At 43.6% G+C, this 13203-nt stretch overlaps 1 protein-coding gene across 1 annotated transcript in view; it reads left to right on the top strand.

Moving 5' to 3' along the window:
• Positions 1-13203, top strand: part of ABLIM2 (actin binding LIM protein family member 2) — a 238593-nt gene that overhangs the window by 183753 nt on the left and 41637 nt on the right. The window lies entirely within an intron of this gene.

The raw sequence follows: 13203 nt of genomic DNA, 5'->3' as shown, positions 1-13203 counted from the left end.
CACTTATTCGCTTAGCCCTTGTCTTGGTCACATCCATTCCCTCATTTCTTGTCCTGGTGACACTCATTCCTTTTCTGGGTACACTCATTCTCTCATTCCTTGTCTTGGCCACATCCATTCCCTCATTTCTTGTCCTGATGATACTCATTCATTGTCCTGGAGACACCCATTTCCTTGTTTCTTCTCCTGGTGACATTGGGATAGGAAATAACGGGAAATCTCTTCAATGGTTACACAGACAGCCTTCAAAACTCTACAAAAGTTCTGACTCTTCCCCGCTCTGTTGACTGCAGTTGGGCTTAAATGTAAATTGTAGTTGGGTTTTAACAAGGTAAGAATGGATGTTGTAACTTACTACACAGCAATATTACCTTCCTCACTCTGAACCCAAGCAACACAGTACTTTTTAAAATGGACAGATTTTGCCTACTTTTGGCACTCCATTGCTCAATCGAGCTTGAATTCTAAGAAACATCATTGACAGAAATGGGTGTGTGGAGAAGTATGAATGTGTGTTATCTCACAGCACTTATCCACTACCTACTCCCCAGGAGTGCCTTACAACTCAATGTCCGCCCTGGACGTTGCCTGTGTTGGCTGCTATCGCTGGGTTGCCCACCTCAGCTCCCGGCCATAATGTCCCCAGGTGGCTCACGACCTTCAGTTTTTTTTACCATCAACACATGTATTTTAATACATCACATGCCTGCTCCTGATGAGTGTCTCAAAGCCATGAAACGAGTAGAGATACCAGATGCCGTGCTTTATTTATTTATTTATTATTAAATATTTGTTTTATGTTCTATTTATCTTTATTTACCATGATAGGAGCAGTGAGGCCTTAGGTCATGCAGGTATTACTCTGCAATACATGTATGTATTTATACAAAATTGGTGGACTGTGGAATTTCATCATGCAATGTCATGTGATACAGTTATTATCATGTTTAATTGTTCCCCATTGACATTAGTATTATGTGTGTATTATAAATGTATATGAATTAATAAACATTTCATATGTCCACCAATCTATCGAATTGCAACCATGAGCTACATATAAAGTCCCACCCCCTTGTTCTTTTGTTACATTGATAGGGATGGAAATACATGGTATTACCAGGCCAGTCCTAAACCCTCCCCCCCTACACCATCTCACAGCACTGATAAGAACAAACAAGTGCTATGTTTGTATCACAATTAAGTAATCACTATATACTTAAAGCTGAAGTTTAATGATTTTTTTTTTTTTTTTTTAAATAAGCACCTGGAACAATACTTACATGAGTGACCCATGAGAGTCTCATGTGCTGGTGGCTGTTGTGTTTCTTGAAATGTTTTAAAAGTGGATTTCGAGTGTTTTAGATGTGTATGCAAGCTTCAGGTGTTTTTGTTCTGGCCAAGCACCAGGGGAAGGGGACCAGTTCTTTTTTTTTTAAAAAATAAGTTTTACAGGCCAACAAAAAGCCTGAAAACAATTGTAAAAGTGCTCGATTTGCACATTTTCAGGTGTTCCAATTCAAGTCTATGGGGCCAAAATGCATAAAAATCTACTTTAAAAGTAGCTCATTTAGCTTTTGTTAAGCTACAGGTGCCTGAGCGCCCAGATATGAGCAACCACTATATTTGTAAGTATGAGTCGTATGTAAGTCAAATGTTTGTAACTCGGGGACTGCCTGTACATGGGATTTTGATGTTGAGCATTTTGGAGCTTTGAGATCTGAGCTAAAAAATGCTCAGATGTGAATAGGGCCTCAGTGAGTATTAGGGTCAGTTGTGTGAGCCAGTCAGGACTCTTACTTTGTTCAGTGGTGTTAAGCTGGCCATACACTGTTCATTTTATTTCATTCGGCCTGCTGATTCCTTCATTCACACAATGGATGGAGGAACCCCCCTTTCCCCCTTGGGGCATTGTATCCTATTAATGGCACCGACCAGTGCTTGAAACCACTGATCGACAGAAGATGATTAAATGATTGACTTCTATCAAGCGCTGAGCCCACACATTGATCGACACCGGGCCAGCCCCTGCTTGACCAGCTGAATTTAGATCATTGTTTGGCCAGCTTTGGTCTTAACAAGGTGAACTGGTGAACTATTACAGTAGGTGAGAGCACATGGATGCTTTCAGCAGTGTGCTGCTGCTTCTTCTTTGTCCAGTCAACACATTGGGAGTGGGACCTTGACCAAGCTGGACTGCTTGATTGCATTAGAAGTCAGGGATATGAATATAACCTCTAAAAGAGGTGCCTGGATAATTAGGCTTGAAGAACAGAATGACAGATCTTTGGCAGGTCACATGGTTTACCTGCATGTGCTTTAATCGTATTTCGATTTTTGTCTAAGTTGTTTGGAGTTTAGCTGTAATGATATAATTTGTAAATTTGAAAGTCAGAGTGAATTCAGAACTCCTAGTTGTTTCACGCAGTAAATCTCAAGAACTCTAGACATTGATTGATACATAGAACTGAAATGAATGAAAGAGGTGGGCCAAGGACAGTCTGCCTGTGGAGGAAAGGGCTAGATCAGGGGTCTCCAAATATTTTAAATAAAGAGCCAATTCATTGTCCTTTAGACTTTAGGGAGGCCGGATTATGGCCAGTGGGAGTATAAAAAACGTAAAATAGTACCCCATGATTGCTGTCAGTCGGAGGAATAATGCCCCATTGTTGGTGTCAGTGGAAGGAATAGTGCCCCACCATTGAATAGTGGGAAAAATGATGCCCCACAGTTGGTGTCAGTTGAAGGAATGGTGCCTCATAGTTGGTGTCAGTAGGAGGAATAGTGCCTCATATCAATGGAAGGAATGGTGCCCCAAGGGCCAGGTAAAGGCAAGCAAAGGGCCGCATCTGGCCTACGGTCCACAGTTTGGAGACCACTTGGCTAGATGATGCTGGATATCCTCCAGCAAGGAAAGAAGTGGGCTCTATCTGCATTACTATAGCTTCTATTTAATACTGTGAGACGCTCATACTGTAAAAAAGCAATTTCAGTTTAGCAGAGGATCCTGTACAAGTGTGCAAGACTGAAGGTAAGGCTGGAGTTCAGCTTCTAATCCAGGGGTGCTGAACCTTTTGAAGAGCGACTTAAGTGCTTTGATAACCAGTCGCAGGCCACAATGAGCTATGGGGTTTTACTGCCCCCCCCCCTCCAAACCGCAAATGTAAATGAGCCATTACTGTCCTGAGCCCCCTATAAGGTTGTTTTCACTCTGGTGCGTTGTGGTTTACCAAACCTCAGGTGCAGTGCAGTGCACTTGCAGCTTTTCTGTGGGTTAGCTGTGCTTTGCCATAGACTTCTATTATATCTTGCGGGTGTGGTGCACTTTCTGAAAGTGCACCAGACCTACAGGATATAATAGTAAGTCTATGGCTCAGTGCAGCTAACCCACAGGGAAGCTGCAGGTGCACTGCACTGCACCCGTGGATCTGTGTGAAAGCAGCCTAATAACTCCTTTTTTTTTTTAAGTGCTAATATGCCCATTGCAATTGCACTGTATTTGATGTTTAACCACTTCCCGCCCAAGGTACGTCCTAGGACGTCCTTGACTTTGAGTGGGTATATCTGAATGATGCCTGCAGCTACAGGCATCATTCAGATAGCACCAGAGGATGGCGGGAGTGGGGGCATCCCCTTCGCCGCCCGTAAGAACGATTAAGCGACGGAACAGCCACTATGATTGTTCTTGTTGTGTAGGGAATCGCCAGCTTTTTCAGCAGGCGATTCCCTACACCACAAGAACGATCATAGTGGCTGTTCAGTCGCTTAATCGTTCTTACGGGCGGCGAGGGGGACGCCCCCACTCCCGCCATCCTCTGGTGCTTCTACCGACTCACCGCTTCCATCGGTGAGTCGGATTACGGATCCGCCGGCCCCGGATGGTGACCATAGAGATTTCGGGCGGACCAGATGATCACCTGAGTTTTTGAAGCGTGACATGATAGGTATCTATTTAGTCGGCGTAACTTCGTCTTTCACTTTATGCAAAAAAATTGGGTTAACTTTAATGTTTTTTTTTTTTGAAAGCATGAAACATGAAAAATTGCTGAGCAAATACCGTGCAAGATAAAAAGTTGCAACAACCCCCCATAGTATTCTCTAGGGTCTTTGCTTAAAAAACGTATATAATGTTTGGGGGTTCTATGTAATTTTCTAGCAAAACAATCATGAATTTTATATGTAGGAGAAAAATGTCAGAATTGGCCTGGATGGGAAGTGGTTAATATACTGACCTTCTCCTCTTCCAGTTTCTGTTGCCATCATTCTCCAGGCTGCTAGAAAGGTGCCTGGCATTTAGTATCACTCCACCTGGGACAGAAGGTGGCGCTACAGAGGAAGCATCGGCTTATGCGACTTCTGCTTCCTCGGCTGCCAGCGCTGGCTCCATGCACTTTGATGCTCTGGGATGGCAGGTTGGCAACTCATTGATTTGCGATCTGGGCTTGCAGACCCACCAGCCCAGAGCATGGGCATGCGCTTCCCTGGTTTGAGGTCGAGGGTCACATCAGAGGGCTCCTAGTGCCACAGGTTGAATACCCCTGCTCTAATCTATCCAAAATTAAATACACAGGAACACTTTAAGAGACCTGGAATGTATACAAATGGCATTCCTGTTGGGAACTGAGCCCAGGACCCCAAGGAAAGAGTGCTAATACTGTAGCAGCATGCTTTGATAGACTGGAGAGATGAAGGAGATAAACACACCGGCTGATGTGGTCAATACAGACCATCTATGAGACATTTTCTGACACCGGGTCCATCATGTTGGAATGCTGTTATATTTTTTTACTGTTTCCATAACATCCCCGGCATGCCGCACGGCTGCTGCGGTCTTTGGATATCAATCACAGGAAACCTTGTTTGCTCAAACCGGTGCTTGTTCTCTAAACACTTCAATATGTTTTTCATGTGATTACTCAGCAAGTGGTTTCGATTTCATAGGATTATTTTTTTTAAATGGAGATTATAAAAACGCATCACAAATGAAGAGAATGTGAGAGAAGCAGCTCAGTGGAAAGCTTATACATCTGGAATCCATGAATACATATATCCTGCTCTACAGTAACAAAAACCTTTGTTGACAGCCGCCGCACAGTCATTAGAAGCGTGTCGTCTTAAAGGACAACTCCAAGCAAATACATAAACACCGTTTAGTTTCTTTACATTCCTTCAAGCCCATCTCCAGGCAAATTACAAATGATCCTTTGCAGTGGGACTGTGCCTGCACTGCAACGGTTAATTGCTTGTTTTGTATAGGGGAGGAGAAACAGTTTTACTTACCTGATCCTCAGCTTCCCTGAAAGGCAGGACACCCCCACAATCCGGCAGTGGACTGTCCCTTGGCATCCTCACGTCCAGTGCAGGGCTGTGGATCCTGCTCTGCTCATTAAGATGTCAGGACCCTAAAATGGTGGAGTGTGGGGGGGTACAGATGCTGTGGGGACCAGTCTAACTGCAGAAAGTAGCAAAGAACCAGTAAATCTTTTTTTTTTTTTTCTAGGAAAAAACGATCAGTTAGCCTTCGCAGTACAGGCACAGCCCCACTGCAAGAGATCATTTTTTTATTTGCCCGGAGTTGGGCTCTAAAACAATTCTTCAGTTCTGCCAAAGCAGATACATTAAAATATATTTCCACATGCCAGCTGAAAGTTAAAATCAGCCTTCTAGTGTGGCTGCCTGTGCTGGAAGATATTCAGTCAGGTCCATAAATATTGGGACATCAACACAATTCTAATCTTTTTGGCTCTATACAACACCACAATGGATTTGAAATGAAACGAACAAGATGTGCTTTAACTGCAGACTTTCAGCTTTAATTTGAGGGTATTTACCACCAAATCAGGTGAACAGTTTAGGAATTACAACAGTTTGTATATGTGCCTCCCACTTTTTAAGGGACCAAAAGTAATGGGACAATTGGCTGCTCAGCTGTTCCATGGCCAGGTGTGTGTTATTCCCTCATTATCCCATTTACAAGGAGCAGATAAAAGGTCCAGAGTTCATTTCGAATGTGCTATTTGCATTTGGAATCTGTTTCTGTCAACTCTCAATATGAAATCCAAAGAGCTGTCACTATCAGTGAAGCAAGCCATCATTAGGCTGAAAAAACAAAACAAACCCATCAGAGAGATAACAAAAACATTAGGTGTGGCCAAATCAACTGTTTGGAACATCCTTAAAAAGAAAGAACGCACCGGTGAGCTCAGCAACACCAAAAGACCCGGAAGACCACGGAAAACAACTGTGGTGGATGACTGAAGAATTCTTTCCCTGGTGAAGAAAACACTCTTCACAACAGTTGGCCAGGTCAAGAACACTCTCCAGGAGGTAGGTGTATGTGTGTCAAAGTCAACAATCAAGAGAAGACTTCACCAGAGTGAATACAGAGGGTTCACCACAAGATGTAAACCATTGGTGAGCCTCTAAAACAGGAAGGCCAGATTATAGTTTGCCAAAAAACATCTAAAAAAGCCTTCACAGTTCTGGAACAACATCCTATGGACAGATGAGACCAAGATCAACTTGTACCAGAGAGATGGGAACAGAAGAGTATGGAGAAGGAAAGGAACTGCTCATGATCCAAAGCATACCACCTCATCAGTGAAGCATGGTAGTGGTAGTGTCATGACGTGGGCATGTATGGCTGCCAATGGAACTGGCTCCCTTGTATTTATTGATGATGTGACTGCTGACAAAAGCAGGAGGATGAATTCTGAAGTGTTTCGGGCAATATTATCTGCTCATATTCAGCAAAATGCTTCAGAACTCATTGGACGGCGCTTCACAGTGCAGATGGACAATGACACAAAACATACTGCGAAAGCAACCAAAGAGTTTTTTAAGGGAAAGAAGTGGAATGTTATGCAATGGCCAAATCAATCACCTGACCTGAATCCGATTGAGCATGCATTTCACTTGCTGAAGACAAAACTGAATGGAAAATGCCCCAAGAACAAGCAGGAACTGAAGACAGTTGCATTAGAGGCCTGGCAGAGCATCACCAGGGATGAAACCCAGCGTCTGGTGATGTCTATGCGTTCCAGACTTCAGGCTGTAATTGACTGCAAAGGATTTGCAACCAAGTATTAAAAAGTGAAAGTTTGATGGATGATTGTTAATCTGTCCCATTATTTTTGGTCCCTTAAAAAGTGGGAGGCAAATATACAAACTGTTGTAATTCCTGCACCGTTCACATGATTTGGTGGTAAATACCCTCAAATTAAAGCTGAAAGTCTGCAGTTAAAGCACATCTTGTTAGTTTCATTTCAAATCCATTGTGGTGGTGTATAGAGCCAAAAAGATTAGAATTGTGTCGATGTCCCAATATTTATGGACCTGACTACATAAAAATTATACTAAAACGCAATCATAGCGCTAATTGCCAAACAATGTGTGAAAAACACAAACCAAAAAGAAATAAAAAAACACACAGGAAAAGCAAACCATCTGGATCAAAACAAAAGCCTCATGCAGAATAGCATTTTGGCCTATGTGCGTGAAATCCTGCCGTTTTCAGGCATCCAGCCCCATTTCCAGCAGCCTGTCAAATCTATGACAGGCTGAAATATACTGCAGCTGGACTATCTACTGATAGGTACTCGCATGTAGTGCTGTATGTGTTCAAGGACCTACAGTGCCTTGAAAAAGTATGCCTCTTGAAATTTTCCACATTTTGTCATGTTACAACCAAAATTGAAAATGTAAATTATTGGGAATGTGGAGATGCTTTTCTTCAGCAGGGACAGGGAAGCTGGTCAGAGTTTTGATGGGAAGATGGAGGGAGTCAAATACAGGGTAATCTTAGAAGAAAACCTATTTTAGAGTCTGCAAAAGAGTTGAGACTGGGGCGGAGGTTCAACGACCCTAAACATACAGCCAGAGCTACAATGGAATGGTTTAGATCAAAGCATATTTATGTGTTAGAATGGCCCAAAGTCCAGACCTAAATCCAATTGAAAATTTGTGACAAGACTTGAAAATTGCTGTTTACAGAAGCTCTCCATCCAATCTGACAGAGCTTGAGCTATTTTACAAAGAAGAATGGGCAAAAATGTCCCTCTCTAGATGTGCAAAGCTGGTAGAGATAAACCCAAAAAGCTGTAATTGCAGAGAAAGGTGGTTCTACAAAGTATTGACCCAGGGGGCTGAATACAAATGCACGCCACACTTTTCACATATTTATTTGTAAAAATTTTGCAAACCATTTATCATTTTCCTTCCACTTCACAATTATGTGCCACTTTGTGTTGGTCTATCACATAAAATCCCAATAAAATACATTTACGTTTTTGGTTTTAATATGACAAAATGTGGGAAAATTTCAAGGGTATGAATACTTTTTCAAGGCACTGTATGCCTGGAACGCATGAAATCTGCATTGTAGGCATACGTCTCTGAGTGCACACAGCCGTGAACATGAATACCATTCAGTAGGCCATGCGTGGGCCAAAGTGCTAGTGTGCATGTGGCCTTAGGCCTCTTGCACACGGATGTAATAATTTACTGATGTTTATACGCAGGATCGTGCTGGCAGAGGCTGGCAATAAGATCCTCAGAAAAAAACTCTTTAAATTCTTTAAAGCGGAACTTCACCCCGAAGGGGAAGTTCCGCTTTATGCCCTCCTCTTCTATTTTTGGCACTTTTTTGAGGAGGGGCGGAGTGGGTACTTGGTTTTGACCGGTACTCCCTCCCACTTCCAGTTTGAGACTATACAAAAAGGAAAAAAAATGCTCTGTGGCTACAAATGCAATGTTTTTTCACCTATGTGCAAGAGACCTAAAAGTTTGAAATTGGGGCAACAAGCAGTGCAGCTTTCTCAAAGTAGATGCATGCATACAAAAATTGGAAAACCTACAGGCACACCTACATAATGGAGCCATTTATGATTTATTTGACTATGCACACTAGGTAAAAATACTTCTAACATCTTGTGCCAATATATGGCGATTGTTGGGCATAACTGCAAACAACTTAATGGTGACGTGAAGATCCCTGTTCCAGCATTCCCCCTTCTACTTACTTTCTCCTCTGCTCATTTTGTAAGTATTTTTAACCAGTGTGTGACCCAATAAATATTAAATGGGTACGGCTTCTGTGGTTTTAATGCCTTCTTTACAAGTTGAAGTTGCAGGTACTTAGACTGGCCTGGAGAAGGAAGGGAGAGATATCAGGGTGGTCTCCTCCATACTGGTGACATTTACTAGCTGTCCAAAGATCAGACTGGAGGTGGGGCAGTGGCACGGTGTCTGCAAGCCTGTCGGCTCTGAACAGGATAGACTTGACTATTTCAGCCTCCTAGTACTGATGTTCTTCTACGTGTAATGCATTCTTGTACACATATAGGAAATGACTGCCGTTTGTAAGGTGGCAACTGGGAATGGTGGAAATGCAGAGTCATGATTGGCAATTCATAGCAATGTGCTCAGCAGTTTACATGAGACAAGGGAAAATCATTTAGGGCAAGGCTTCAGAAAGCATTATTTCTGGCTTGGCAGGAAAACAATTTAAAGTTATTTGAATGGCCACTGGGAACACACACAAGGCAGGTACAGCTTGAGACCACACAAAAGTTGTGTAAAATCATACACAGAGCAAGTATAGCATTGGGATCACACATGGCATGTACAGCCTGAGATCATACATAGGGTATGTATAGCATGGGACCAAACACAGAGCATGTACAACCTGAGACCACATACAGGGCGTGTACAGCCTGAGACCACATACAGGGCATGTACAGCCTGAGACCACATACAGGGCATGTACAACCTGAGACCACATACAGGGCATGTACAACCTGAGACCACATACAGGGCATGTACAACCTGAGACCACATACAGGGCATGTACAACCTGAGACCACATACAGGGCATGTACAGCCTGAGACCACATACAGGGCATGTACAGCCTGAGACCACATACAGGGCATGTACAGCCTGAGACCACATACAGGGCATGTACAGCCTGAGACCACATACAGGGCATGTACAGCCTGAGACCACATACAGGGCATGTACAGCCTGAGACCACACTGAGGGTACATATAGCCTGAGACCACGCACAAGGCATGTACAGTTTGGGATCCCACATATAAGATGAGACCGCACACAGGGCACGTACAACCTGAGACCACATACAGGGCGCGTACAACCTGAGACCACACACGGCGTATACAACCTGAGACCACACACAGGGCTGTACAGCCTGAGACCACATACAGGGCATGTATAACCTGAGACCACATACAGGGCGTGTACAGCCTGAGACCACACTGAGGGTACATATAGCCTGAGACCACGCACAAGGCATGTACAGTTTGGGATCCCACATATAAGATGAGACCACATACAGGGCGCGTACAACCTGAGACCACACACAGGGCGTGTACAGCCTAAGACCACATACAGGGCATGTACAGCCTGGGACTACAATGAGGGTACATATAGCCTGAGACCACTCACAAGGCATGTACAGTTTGGGATCCCACATATAAGATGAGACCACACACAGGGCGCGTAAAACCTGAGACCACATACAGGATGTGTACAGCCAGAGACCACACTGGGGGCACATATAGCCTGAGACCACATACAGGGCATGTACAGCCTGAGACCACATACAGGGCATGTACAGCTTAGGATCCCACATAGAAGATGAACATTTATTTATTTGTGGGCTCTCTGACAGTTTAGTGTATGGTTAAAACATATTTATTGGGACATTTGTCAGTGATGAGCTTTTAAAACAGCTGATAGGATCTGTGCTTTTTTTTTTTTTTTAAAGTGTGCTGTACAGCTAAGAATAACCCCCATTATAAAACTTTTCAGAAATTAAAGCATGGTGAGCACCCATTGGACTGTTGTGGTAAGCTTTGTCTATAGGGCATGGTAAATTACTATTGCAGCCCTTAATGCAGAGCTGATATCTTTCTTACATAGAAGGAATGCATTGATGTACACATATGGGAAGTTTCCCTGTTGTTGTCTACTGAAATATGGAGGTTTGATTGGCACCCAGGCGCAATGTGTGCAGCACATGGGCAGAATTGATTGCCGAGATGGCAGATGCTTGCTCAGTCACAAATGATTTAGCAGAAGAATACAGAAAACATCATTTCTGGTTTGGCTTGCTTGTAGTATGCATACAAGGAAGAACACTACTGTCGGGTATTTGCTATCTTGGTGTCTTACAGTAGAATAGTTTGCTGGTGTGTCTGGTAATGGAATCCTCTGACAATTCTTTGGACTCTTTCACAATGGTGGCTGGGAGGGTGGTAAAAACAGGTGACTGAGCTGTGATTTTACCACACCCCTCCCGCCCTGGCCGCACACTGGAATTCTAACATTACAGCCTGACAGGGCTGTACACATGCTGTGGTTGCGATGCTTTGCTCCTCAGCTGCTGCAGAGATTGACAGGTGGAAACGCCTGTAAAACTCACTCATCAAGATCAATGTGGCTGCAACTGCAAACCAAACACTTGACTTGCATTTATGAAACAGTCTTCCGATGTAAAATTGGCATTCGGCAATAAAAGAAAAAGTAAAAAAAAAAGCATCAGGAGATGGCAGTAACACCGCCTGCCAGGTGCTGCTATGCGCCCTCTGAAAGGCAATCCACTGTGGATCACCTTTCGGGGGGCAGAAAGCATTACCGCTAGTGTGAAAGAGCCTTTAATTCCTTGCTTATAGGAAACAGGTAAACTTTGCTTTTAAGTAAAGGGTTCAAAGCTGAACTTTGCTTGTGTTCCCCCAGTTTATGTATTCAGATGTCATATCATCATTTTTCATTTCTGCTAGTGTTGTTGCTCTTTATACTGTGGTCTTTACAACATTGCAGTTGAGAGTTGAAATCTATCAGTGAAATATCTGTTCTGTAGGTTGAAGATGACCAGAAGAGAGATGTCCATGTATGGGCTTAGACACCCTTCCTGGGTATCATCCGGTGAACACCAATTTTCAAGTCTTGCCACAGATTCTCAATTGAATTTAGGTCTGGACTTTGACTGGGCCATTCTAACACATGAATATGCTTTGATCTCAGCCATTCCATTGTAGCTCTGGCTGTATGTTTAGGGTCGTTGTCCTGGTGGAAGGTGAACCTTCGTCCTAGTCTCAAGTCGTTTGCAGACACTTATGCCCTGTACACACGATCGGACATTGATCGGATATTCCGACAACAAAATCCATGGATTTTTTCCGACGGATGTTGGCTCAAACTTGTCTTGTATACACTCGGTCGCACAAAGTTGTCGGAAAATCCGATCGTTCCGAACGCGGTGACGTAAAACACGTACACCGGGACTATAAATGGGGCAGTAGACAATAGCTTTCGTCTCTTAATTTAGTCTGAGCATGTGTGGCACTTTGTGCATCGGATTTGTGTACACACGATCGGAATTTAACCGATCGGATTTTGTTGTCAGAAAATTTTATAGCAAGCTCTCAAACTTTGTGTGTCGAAAATTCCGACGGAAAAAGTCCGATGGAGCCCACACACGATCGGAATTTCCAACAACACAATCCGATCGTACTTTTTCCGTCTGAAAATCTGACCATGTGTACAGGGCAGGGCATTACAGGTTTTCTTCTAAGATTGTCCTGTATTTGGCTCTATCCATCTTCCCATCAACTCTGACCAGCTTCTCTGTCCCTGCTGAGGAAAAGCATTCCCACAACATGATGCTGCCACCACCATGTTTCACGGTGGGGATGGTGTGTTCAGGGTGATGTGCAGTGTTAGTTTTCCACCACACATGCCGAAAGCTTTTAGGCCAAAAAGTTCAATTTTGTTCTCATCTGACCAGAGCACCTTGTTTCACATGTTTGCTGTGTCCCCCACATGGCTTCTCGCAAACTGCAAATGGGACTTCTTATGGTTTTCTTTCAATGATGTCTTTCTTCTTGCCGCTCTTCCATAAAGACCAGATTTGCGGAGTACACGACTAATAGTTGTCCTGTGGACAGATTCTCCCACCTGAGCTGTGGATCTCTGTAGCTCCTCCAGGGTTACCATGGGCCTCTTGGCTGCTTCTCTGATTAATGCTCTCCTTGCCCAGCCTGTCAGTTTAGGTGGACGGCCATGTCTTGGTAGGTTTGCAGTTGTGCCATACTCTTTCCATTTTCGGATGATGTATTGAACAGTGCTCCGTGAATCGTGAGATGTTCAAAGCTTGGGATGTTGTTTTATAACCTAACCCTGCTTTA

This window comes from Aquarana catesbeiana, linkage group LG01 (genome assembly GCF_042186555.1).
Source record: "Aquarana catesbeiana isolate 2022-GZ linkage group LG01, ASM4218655v1, whole genome shotgun sequence".
Taxonomy (NCBI): domain Eukaryota; kingdom Metazoa; phylum Chordata; class Amphibia; order Anura; family Ranidae; genus Aquarana; species Aquarana catesbeiana.
This window is presented reverse-complemented; position numbering and strand designations above follow the sequence as displayed.